Raw genomic sequence first — 11,329 nt, 5'->3', positions numbered from 1 at the left:
AAGTCATACAAATGACAGGAGCTCCAAAATGACATGTGATGCTTCAGTAAGAGAGACAATGCTTGTTGCCTACATTTAGTGACAATTTTCAGCCATTAAAATTTTAAAGATCTGAATATTTCTCAGCATAAACTCCCAACTCCAATGCATGACATCAAGTCCATATGACTTCCCAGCATATAGCTATGCTTCAATGGTACTCTTGAACAAGTTTGAGAGCTCCAAGCTCATGTCAGATGTGCATACATGCTGTAGATTGTCAGTATACAATAGAAATAAGGGTCAAGTAAGAGGGAGAGGGTAGTACTAAGAGAGCCATGCTTAAGTTTCTAGTCCTTACTTCTATTTATGTAGTGGTAGCTAGGGTTTAACCTAGCTAAAAAGGAAAAATCCCCACAACATGCAATTTCCTATCCCACTCCAACACTATGCTGCTTTGAGGCCATCGTAGCAAGAAAAATTCTTCTAACACATTCTTTGATCTATCCCTTCTTGGACCCTTGCAATGCCTCCAACACGTATGTCCTTGAAGTAAACCTTGGTAGGGTAAAACGAGATACATAGTATTGGCAAAGCAAGGGAGTACTTTCGCTAGGAGAAGAGAAAATTCAAGTACTATCTTTCTCCCTCTCTTTCCACTATCCCTTCTCTCTCTCTCTCTCTCTCCTCGGGTAAGTTACTCATAAATATATGTGTGCATCACGTGGGTTCAAAATAAAGTATTTTTAAAATACTATTTTTATACTTTTTTTTTACATACATAAGGGTGTAATGTAAAGGGGTTATTTATAGATTGAATAGAAAAGGGTGATGTTTTATTCAAGAAAAATTCACAGATAAGGATATTTATAAATAGGCCTTGAATGCATGTGATGTAGAGGATATACATATAGTAACTTCCCTGAGTCACACACACACACACACACACACACACACACACACACACACACACACACACACACACACACACACACATTACCTCCCACTCTAACTCCTATATCTCTATCTATTACTCTAACTCTCCCTCTATCTCTCACCATCTCTTCTCTCTCTCTCTCTCTAACTCCTCTATCTCTATCTATTACTCTAATTCTCCCTATATCTCTCACCATCTCTCTCTCTCTCTCTCTCTCTCTCTCTCTCTCTCTCTCTCTCTCTCTCATTCATATTTAGTGGCACAAGGCCAGAAGAATCAAAGATATTTAATAGCCTAAGCCTCTAGGGATTATATAGCCATTAGCTATCCGGGTCATTGAGCATGCTTTACTCTGACAAGTTTGAGATTTTGGTGATCTTGCCACAATCTTTGCTACTTTATAGATTGATGAGGATGTTCGTGACATAAACAATTACTATCGTGATGATAATGTTTAGGTGGTTACAACTCCTTTTGGTTTGATGATGATGGCTCGATTGTGATGATGCATGCTGATTGACAATGACAACAAAAGAGGACGATTTGACATCCCTTATTTTATTAAGGGTGTTACATCCTCTCCCCCTTAGAGGAATCGAGATATCCTCATCTAAAGCAAAACTAGGGTTTTCATTTTTTCTATGGTAAGTTTGATCATATGACCTATGGGTTAGAACCTACCATGCTTACAATGTGCTATTCTGATACAAGCATTCAACTTCAAATGGATATTATAAATTCAAAGATAGGTTTCCTGCAATATATTGATTGAATTAATTAGAAGAGTAGGATCCATTATAAGGATAGGGCTTATTGCATCTTTCTAAGGCTGTCGCATAGATTCCAACTGAGTATCCAAGGGAGATTTTAACCATCAACAAAACTTAGCCACTTGTTGCCAAGACTCTACTATCCACCGAAGACTCACTTCCCTTGTTAGTTTTAGCTTGGCCAACATGGCTGGACTAGGGACACAGTTACCGTGTTTTCCGCAGCACAGAGGAGCGGAAAACGAAAAAAAGGAAATAGCGAAAAAGGTGCCTTGACCGGTAACCAGACCCTGAAAAATTTAAATGTTCGGGCACGGCCCTCAGAAAGTCTCAATGTCGCCCCGAGGCAACAAAAGAGTAAAAGGCGCACCATTAAATATGGAAGCGCTCCCGAATCCTTGTAAAAGAGCGCAGGCTCACTCCTGTGCAAATTGTACGCATTAGTTGGGAATAGGATGAAATTAGAGTGGTGGGAAATGGGAAAAAGGGCCTAGGCTACGGCCGGCCATGTGAAAAAGGGAAAAAGGGGATGACCGCCCAAAAGGGATTTAAGATTTTGTATATAAAGTTGAAAAGTAAATGAGAAGCTCATTCTTTGGTGTGTGGCAAAAAGAGTCTTCTTCTTCCTCTCTTCTTCTCTCCTTCTTGCTTTTGTGTGCTCTTGAGAGAGGGAATGTGAGAGTGTGAGGGAGTGAGTGTGTGTGGGAGTGAGGGATCAAGGGGGTGAAGCTCTTCACCATCTCCTCTTCTCCTCTTCTCTTCTCTTCTCTTGCATGCGTGGCTATGGAGGATGGAGCTTGGAGATGGAGGAGGCTTGAGGATGCTTGAGCTAGCATCAAGAATCGTGGAGCTACCGGAGTGCAAGAGAGAGGAGGGTACTCGATCAAGTATCAAGGTAAGCTCACTACACTCGTAGGATCGACGACGCGTCGGCTAGGTGAGAGATAACCATTAGAGCTCACTTGGAATGCTTGAAACAATAAGCGGTCTGTGGGTCTTGGCGGTTGAGCGAAAGCTCCCACATTTTGGTACCGTTGCCGGGACCAACGGATTCAAGCTTGAGCACTAACGCGCCTCATATCGAGCATCGAAGTAGGGGATTCATCCCCGAAACGGAGCTTGAGATAGGTAGGAAGTTTGGGTGTTTTTTATCTTCAAAACAAGTAAGTATTTTGGGATATTTTGGTTGTGTGATGATAGGAAAGCATGGAGAATCTATTTCAATTTTTTGCCTTCGATCTTTGTTGCATTTAGCGTAGGTTAGAGTTAGGAAATTGAACCGGAAAATGGTAGGGTTTACTGTTTCAAAATAGGGCAAAAATCATGCAAAATGGGTAAAATGCTTGCTAGTGATGCCTAAGATCAGCAAGTGAGTGATTGGGGGCATCAACACCACATTTGGGAAGGCATATAAGAGCCAGGAGGCCAAGGGAGAGCTCATTTGTGTCATTCCAAAGAGAGAAAGAGAGAGAGAGAGAGAGAGAGAGCTCCAGCCTGTATCGATTCGATCTCATCACCGACGCACTTACCGGCCCATTCAGGTATACGAATCTCTCTCTCTACTTTCCTAGATAGGATCTGGAAGTGCATGACCATGGCGCCGGCCTACATTTGGTGAAACGATCGAAATTGCGTTCGCGCGGGTTAGAAGCGCTGCACTCGGCCCATCCAAGTGGCCTCTCATGGGCCGAGTCCCAGAATCGGCCCTCGGCCCACTCGGCCAAGCCCTCGAACCCCGTCTGAGGCAACTGTTCGAGTCAACCCACTCGGCCGTCTGAGTCAAAGCTTTTTGCCACATGGCACATCCGGCCTCGGCTCTTTCGAGCGACCCGTTCGAGTCTCAAATTTGGCCCTCGGCCACATCCGAGATTCGGCCCTCGGCCAAGCGCCATTCGGCCCGTCCGAATCCGCCATTCGGCCCATCCGAATCAAAATCATTTGAGTCAAATCCGGAAATTCGGCCCTCTACCCCGTGGCTCAGCCCGTTCGAGTGACCTACTCGGACCCTACAATTCAGACCAGTTGGTCCGAGTGCAACTTTTTGTCAAATTTGTCAGAAATTTGACCTGACTCGGCAAATACGCAGTAGCGCAAACTGTGGAAACCCTTTGGGCGCTTAGAACTTGATTCTGGCACACGTGAGAAGAGAAATTGTAGTGCGCAACTGCTTAGCGGCTAGAAGTGGACAGTTGCGAGCCCCAAGGACTTAGACGCGAGCCGCTGAACCGTAAAACCTAATCGATAGAAAGCGAACAAGGCAACATACAAGGAAACCCTAAACCTTGACAAAACGGCCAAAAAATGGACCTACAAGCCTATCAAGCCTGAAACAAGCGAGAGTGTGTCGGACACTGAGGAATTGGTTACTGCACTCACATGGAATTTTTGCTGGAGAGCAAGATGAGCCGAGGGATGAGCGACGAGGAGTTGCAAGAGATATTCACATGTATGTCTCCAAATCAGGTTGCTCAATTCAGAGATATGGTAGACTAAGAGCTATCTTGGACACCATCACCCCATTCCGTGAGATCTACTTCAGCACACTCTGATGCTTCGATTTCTAGTAGATGAGGTCGACGCTCTAGACTGGGCTCCAACAAAGGGAGTGGTTTTGGGGGGTGTTGCGGAGATGTGGATGTTGCGAGCCTACGTTTGGCTCTAGATAGGGGTGCTACTCCTTGCTCTCGTACAAGTTCTAGAGAGGATGGATCAGGTGGGTGCTGTGGAGGCACTGATGCAGTGTCTCCATCTTATCGTTTTGGTGGAGGCATATCACCTCTAGGATTTGTCACACCTGTGGGGACATGTAATCCAGTGACTTTGGCTTTTGATCAGTCATTTGCAGGTGGCACCCCTATGGGTGCTACTTTGAGAGATACTACCCCCGTGGGTACACCAGATGTATAGGGGTCTCCTGGTTATGCTAGAAGTGCAGTCGTAGGTGGGAGAGGACACACCTTAGATGTATCCCAAAGGGGTATGGATACCTCATAGATGACAGGACAAGAGCGATGATCATTGTTGGGGGTAAAGGCACCTCCGCCTAGCCGCTCGTGTATTACTACACTGATAGTCACTGCCATTGCACATTGCAGGTGGTGGGTACCCATCACCATCACTTTATTCTTTATTCTTTTAGTGACAGTTTGAATAAAGGAAGGCCCGGTCACACATTGAGACTGTTGGAGTTCCCATTTCTTGTCTCTCTCTTTCTTACTCTTGCTCTCCCGCCATAGCTCTCGAGTGCAAGCTTCGATCCTCCTCACCTTTCAACTGGTATTAGAGCACGACTTCCTGACTCTTGAGCTTGGCTTCTGGAATTCTTAGATTTCCATCGACTCCCCACTCACATTGGGTCTTCTTCCCGGCAGCCATAGCTCATTCTATTGAGCTCTCGTCACTCCTCGGCTTCTCGAGCTTCTTCCTGGCCTATTGAGGCACCATCAAGGCATTGACATTGAGGTATTGCTTCATTATTTCAGAGATTTATCTCAGTCCATAGGTCTAGGTAAGCATGGTTTTCACAGGTTGTGGGCAGCCATAGCTCACACCTCTTGGAGCTTCCTTCACCTGGATCTTGCTTCCAACCTATCAAGGCTTGTTGAGGCTTGGTGTAGGCCTTCTTTGGCCCCCATTTGTGCCCCCTTTGGGCCCCATTGTTGACACGTGGGATAGCAGACCCCCCAGCTAGCTCACTTTTTTTTTGCACATGTTTCAAAATCTGGCCCAAAAATCACTCTTTTTGTCATATCTCGGGCATTCGGAACCCGATTCAGGAAAGGTAAGAGTCTAAGTTGGGGTTTTGGCATGCTCCAGACTCGATGGTGATGTTGGATTTGCCAAATTATGATGACAAAATATTTGCAACAGATTTCAGGTCTGAGACAGCATGTATTTGTATGCTTATGGCTTATGTGATGCTTCTACTTATGTCTATTGATACCCGATCACTTGTAGATGTTATGCCTCTTATGTGAGACGCATTTGGAGCTGATTTAGCTCAGCCATTGACTGTTTTGAACAATCCCAGATCTATCCAAAATAGGGCAGCCACATATTACTTCAATTTTATGCTTACAGGTCTTGGCATTTGATGCTCGATTATGCCCGGTTGTTGGTGCCTATATATACAAGAATGTTTGCCTATGGATTTGAGATTGGATTGAGCACTGATTTTCTCACCTTATAGAGGTTATATGCTGCTGGAAACTTCAGGGCTGAAGCTATTTATGCTACATTTGGGTTATGCTTATTGGTCACGGTATGCTCCTGGCTACTCGGTACGATGTCATGATGTATTTGGACTATGCCACATGTCTTGTTTATGGTCCGGAATGCTTTTGAGCTGAGATTAGAGCTCAATTTGGCTTTGAGTGTCACTTCTTTGCAGCTGGCATTTCATCTATGACATGGTTTATGCCTAGGCTACCCAGTACGGGTTATGATGTCTTGGTGCGGGTTATGATGTCTTGGTGAATGCTTTATGCTTTGGCTGTGGATGGCAGTTGTTTGAGCTCGTCTCGATATTCACTTGAGTATTCCCTTGAGCAGTTGGACATTGACTTGGATTTTTCCATTACGACTTGGCTTTTTCCATTACAACCTTGGATGCTATTGAGGCATTGTCTTGGTTACCTGTCTTTGGTACTTTGACTTGGTTTGCTTGAGCTGTTGAGCTCATTTATCTTCCTTTTGAGCCAGTGGGAGCATCTTGTATGCTTGACCGACATTGAGCAGGAGGTTTATGCTATTTTGAGCATTTTGCAGATACTTGAGACTTTGGGATCTCTTACACTTAAATTTGCATGGTTCATGCACTGATATCTTGGAGTTGCTTTTGACCTGAGCTTGGGCTTTGCACTCTTGTGAGCATACATCTATTGGTGTCAGGTCTTGCCAGTGTTATGTATACTTTGCCCTATTGTCTAGGGGGTATGCCTACTCCTCATTGAAGGATGCTTTGGTGACATGTTTGGGTGTTTGCTCAGGGTCTTGATGATCGTTTGGTGTTGTTTTATGCCCATTTATGGCTGGTCATGTCTTGGCTGTCATTTCTTGACTTGATGCAGTGATTTGGTCAGCAATTGCCTCTCATAATCTATTGTCATTTAATACAACAAGCATATAACTCCGGATTGACATGGATTTTTCATGCTGAAATATTCTAAAATGATGTATTTCACTAGTACTTGGTGGTTAGCAGCTTTGGTTACACTTTTCTCGCCATTTTTCTCTCGATTTTGGTGATTTTTTTGTCATTTTCTATAGTAAACAGCAAGCTGTTTTAAACTATTTGCAGTCTTCCAGCCTGCATTATGGCAAGTTTGTCCACTGATCATGCTATTTTCAACATCACTAAGCTTGATGGTACGAATTAATCTTATTAGAAGAGTCATATTTGGTAAGTGTTGGTGCAAAAATCGCAGATCAAACCTTTGAGGTTGAGTGGGCATCTGCCTGCAACTATGCCAGATAAGGAATGGCTTGAGCTTGATGAGTTATGCAAGTCCACTATTGTATTATCTCTCACAAAATAGGTTCATTACAATGTATTTGAGGAAGGATAGAGTGCATGGCATTTGTGGGATAAAATCAAGAATGTCTATGACAAGAAAAGTCCAGCGAGTCAAATGTATTGGCTAAAGCAGCTTATGGATCTGCGCATGAAGGAGAATGTGACTATGTCTGCTCACTTGAGCTAGTTCCATGCTATACTCAAGAACTTAACTTTGTAGGACATCACTTTTGCAGAGGATGTCACTCCTCTTTTCTTACTTGGTACTCTTAATGAGTCATGGGATGTCTTTCGCACTGCATTATGTGCCTCTACTACTACCTTGAAATTATCTGATGTTGAGAGTGCTCTTCTGCAGGAAGTGGTTAACCGTAAGAATTTGGATGCCTCTCATGTGTCGCATGCTATGATAGTTAGAGGCAGGAATGATGGATATGGAAAGCATGGCAGTGGTAGTGGCCGTGGACAGAATTCTCAAAAATCTCGGTCCAAGTCTCATGGAAAGTCACGCAGTAAATCCCGTGCAAGAATGCAAATGTTACTTGTCACCATTGTGGGAAAAAGGGCCATATTAGGCCACAATGTCATGAATTGTGCAATGAAAAATGCAAAGATAAGGGGAAAGACAAAGTGCAGGATAAGTCTTCCGATCGTAGCATAGTGCCTGCAAAGTCCAGTGTTAAAATTAAAGAGATCAATGTTATGCAGCCTGAGGATATTGATGATGGTTATATCCTTGCAGCTTCTTCGAGTGCTTTGCAGATGACTGAGATACACTCTGTGTATGCACAGTGTTGGCTCTTGGACTTAGGTGCATCCTTTCATGTGACACCTTGCCATAGTTTCATTCATACTGTACTATTTCGGGTTCTGTGCACTTGGGTAATGACGGCTCTCTTGATATTGTGGGCATTGGTGATGTTAGGCTACAGTTTTCTTTTGGCAGCAGTTTTGTTATGAAGAATGTACGTCATGTACCTGCTTTGACATGCAGTCTTCTATCAGATGGACAGCTTGATGACGGAGGTTATCATGTATCTTTTGGAGACTCTGCATGGAAGATCACTTGTGGTAGACTTGTGATTGTGAGAGGTGCCAAGGCTGGTAGCCTCTATCCCTTGATTGTATCCGTTTATTCCCTTGATTATGTTTTGTCTGTGGGTTCTATGCCACATGTATCTCTTTGGCATGCCTGTTTGGGCCATATGTCTTTGAAGGGAATGAAAATGCTTTTTGGTTTGCAGTACTTACCGCCCCTTGATTATGCATGTTTTGATTCATCTGAGCATTGTCTTTATGGCAGGCAGACTAGGTCTACGCATATGAAGTCTGGTAGGCCACGCATGAGTGAGCCCTTGGTATTGGTACATTCGGATGTCTGTGGGCCCATGCCTTGTCAATCTATGGGTGGTGCAAAGTATTTTGTTACTTTCATAGATGATTTTTCATGAAAAGTTTGGGCTTATCCCATTAAGCTGAAATCTGATGTCTTGGCTGTGTTTCAGAGATGGCTTGCATTGGTTGAGAATCAGTCTGGGTATCGGCTAAAATGCTTAAGGACAGATAATGGGGGTGAGTATGTCTCATGTGATTTTGTGTAGTTATGTGATGAGAGGGGTATTAAGCATCAATTAACCACCCCTACACCCCCCCAAAATGGTTTGGCTGAGTGGATGAATAGAACCATTTAGGAGCGTGTATGCAGTATGCTTAGCCATGCAGGCCTACCACAGAGCTTTTGGGCTGAGGCAGTTAGTACAGCTGTGCATGTCATGAACAGATCACCTTCTAGTGGTTTGGATTTCCAGGTTGTAGAGGAGGTATGGACTGGAAAACCTCCCGCTTATGCGCATCTCCGTGTCTTTGGATGTGAGGCATTTTGCCATGTGCCCAGGGACAAGAGAAGTAAGCTTGATCCTAAACGTGTCAAATGCATTTTCCTTGGTTATGGGGATGTAGGCGAGATGGGTTACCATCTCTGGGATCCGCAGGCGTGGAAAGTCATCCGCAGTCATGACGTAGTCTTCCATGAGGATAAGATGCATAGGCAGCCCGAGAGAGTTGTTGAGATCCGCAAGGTTATATTTCAAGAGGAGCCGAGGGCTCCCGCACAGCCAGTTGGACAGCCTACAGCTGCAGTAGATGCTCATGGTCAGGGTATTGGACAGGCAGCTGGGCAAGCAACAGAGCCTTCCGTGAGACAGTCTGCTAGACACAGACGTCCACCTGATAGATTTTAGCCCTTGATGCATTATGTCTTGGTTACAGATGCAACCGAGCCTTTCACTTATGATGAGGCTATGCGCAGGAATGATAGTCACTCCTGGGAGAGGGCTATGCAATCTGAGATAGACTCCTTGCATAAGAATGACACTTGGGATTTGGTTTCCTTGCCTACCGGCAAGAAGGATTTGCCATGTAAGTGGGTGTACAAGCTGAAAAGTATTCCTGGACACCCCAAGCCGGCATACAATGCTAGACTGGTAGCAAAGGGTTTTAAGCATGAGCATGGTGTGGACTTTGATGAGGTCTTTTCTCCTATGGCTAAGATGACCACCCTGCCCTTAGTCTTGTCTTTCGTTGCTCAGCTTGACTTGGATTTATACCAGATGGATGTCAAGACGGATTTCTTACATGGGGACTTGCATGATGAGATTTATATGGAGCAGCCTAAGGGCTTTGCAGAACCTGGCAGGGAGCACTTAGTGTGCAAATTGAAGAAAAGTCTTTATGGCTTGAAACAAGCACCTAAGGAGTGGTATCATAAGTTTGATGCCTTTATGCAGTCACAAGGCTACAGCATGAGTGCTATGGATCGGTGTCTTTACATGAAGAAAGCCCATGATGGTTCTTTATTGACTTTGATGCTCTATGTGGATGATATGCTGATAGCAGGGAAAGCTCATGATGAGCCAGATGCTCTTAAGACTTAGCTCAAAAAGAGATTTGAGATAAAAGATCTGGGACAGGCCTCTCACATACTTGGAATGCACATTAGACGCGATAGGCATCAGGGACTCCTCTACTTGTCACAAAGGGAGTACATTCATAAAGTCCTTGAGCGCTTTCACATGCAGAATGTAAAGCCTATTGGCTGTCCATTGCCTTCTTATGTGAAGGTATCACAGGTTGATTGTCTGCAGACAAATGAGCAAAGGGCTGAGATGGCTAAGATTCCCTATGCATCCGCAGTGGGCAGTCTTATGTATGCCATGATTGCCACTCGTCTAGATATTTCTTTTGCAGTTGGTGTTGTGGCACGCTATATGGCTACACCTGGCAAGAAGCATTGGGATGCCGTGAAGGGTATCATCATGTACCTGAAGGGCACTGCAGATATGTGTATATGCTATGGCAGCCAGGATATAGGAGTCGTGGGGTACACTGACTCTGATTATGCAGGACATGCAGATAGTAGGAAGTCCACTTTTAGCTATGTATTCACCTATGCTGGAGGTGATGTTTCTTGGATGTCCAGGGTGTAGAAATGCACGACCCTTTCTACTATAGAGGCCGAGTATGTTGTAGCCATTGAGGCTTGCAAGGAGGCCATTTGGTTGGGTTATTTGGTTGTTGAACTTGGTATTGATGCTATCCCTACACTACATTCGGATTCTATGAGTGCTATTCAGTTAGCCAAGAATCTAGTCTTCCATGAAAAGATGAAACACATTGAGGTGAGGTATCACTTCATACGTGGGGTCATTGAGGACAAGTCTATTGATCTTGTCAAGATCTCGATTGACTAGAATCCTGTAGATTTTCTCACGAAAAGCCTCTCTACAGAGCGCTTTGCCTTTCTCAGGAGGTTGATGGGCGTGGGTTGAGATGACGTCTTTCCTCATCCTGTTATACATGTGTACATATTGTACTGTCTTTTTTTCTTTTTCTTTTCACTCCTCACTAGGGCAGATTCACCTTTAAGTGAGAGGTTGTTGGGGGTAAAGGTGCCTCTGCCTAGCCACCCGCGTATTACTACACTGATAGTCACCGCCACTGCACACTGTAGGTGGCGGGTGCCCGTCACCGTCACTTTATTCTTTATTCTTTTAGTGACAATTGAATAAAGGGTGCCTCCGCCTAGCCGCTTGTGTATTACTACACTGACAATCATTGCCACTACACACT

This window comes from Lygodium microphyllum, chromosome 11 (assembly GCF_053477565.2).
Source record: "Lygodium microphyllum isolate KBCC chromosome 11, Lygodium_microphyllum_v1.1.10, whole genome shotgun sequence".
NCBI classification, from domain to species: domain Eukaryota; kingdom Viridiplantae; phylum Streptophyta; class Polypodiopsida; order Schizaeales; family Lygodiaceae; genus Lygodium; species Lygodium microphyllum.
This window is presented reverse-complemented; position numbering follows the sequence as displayed.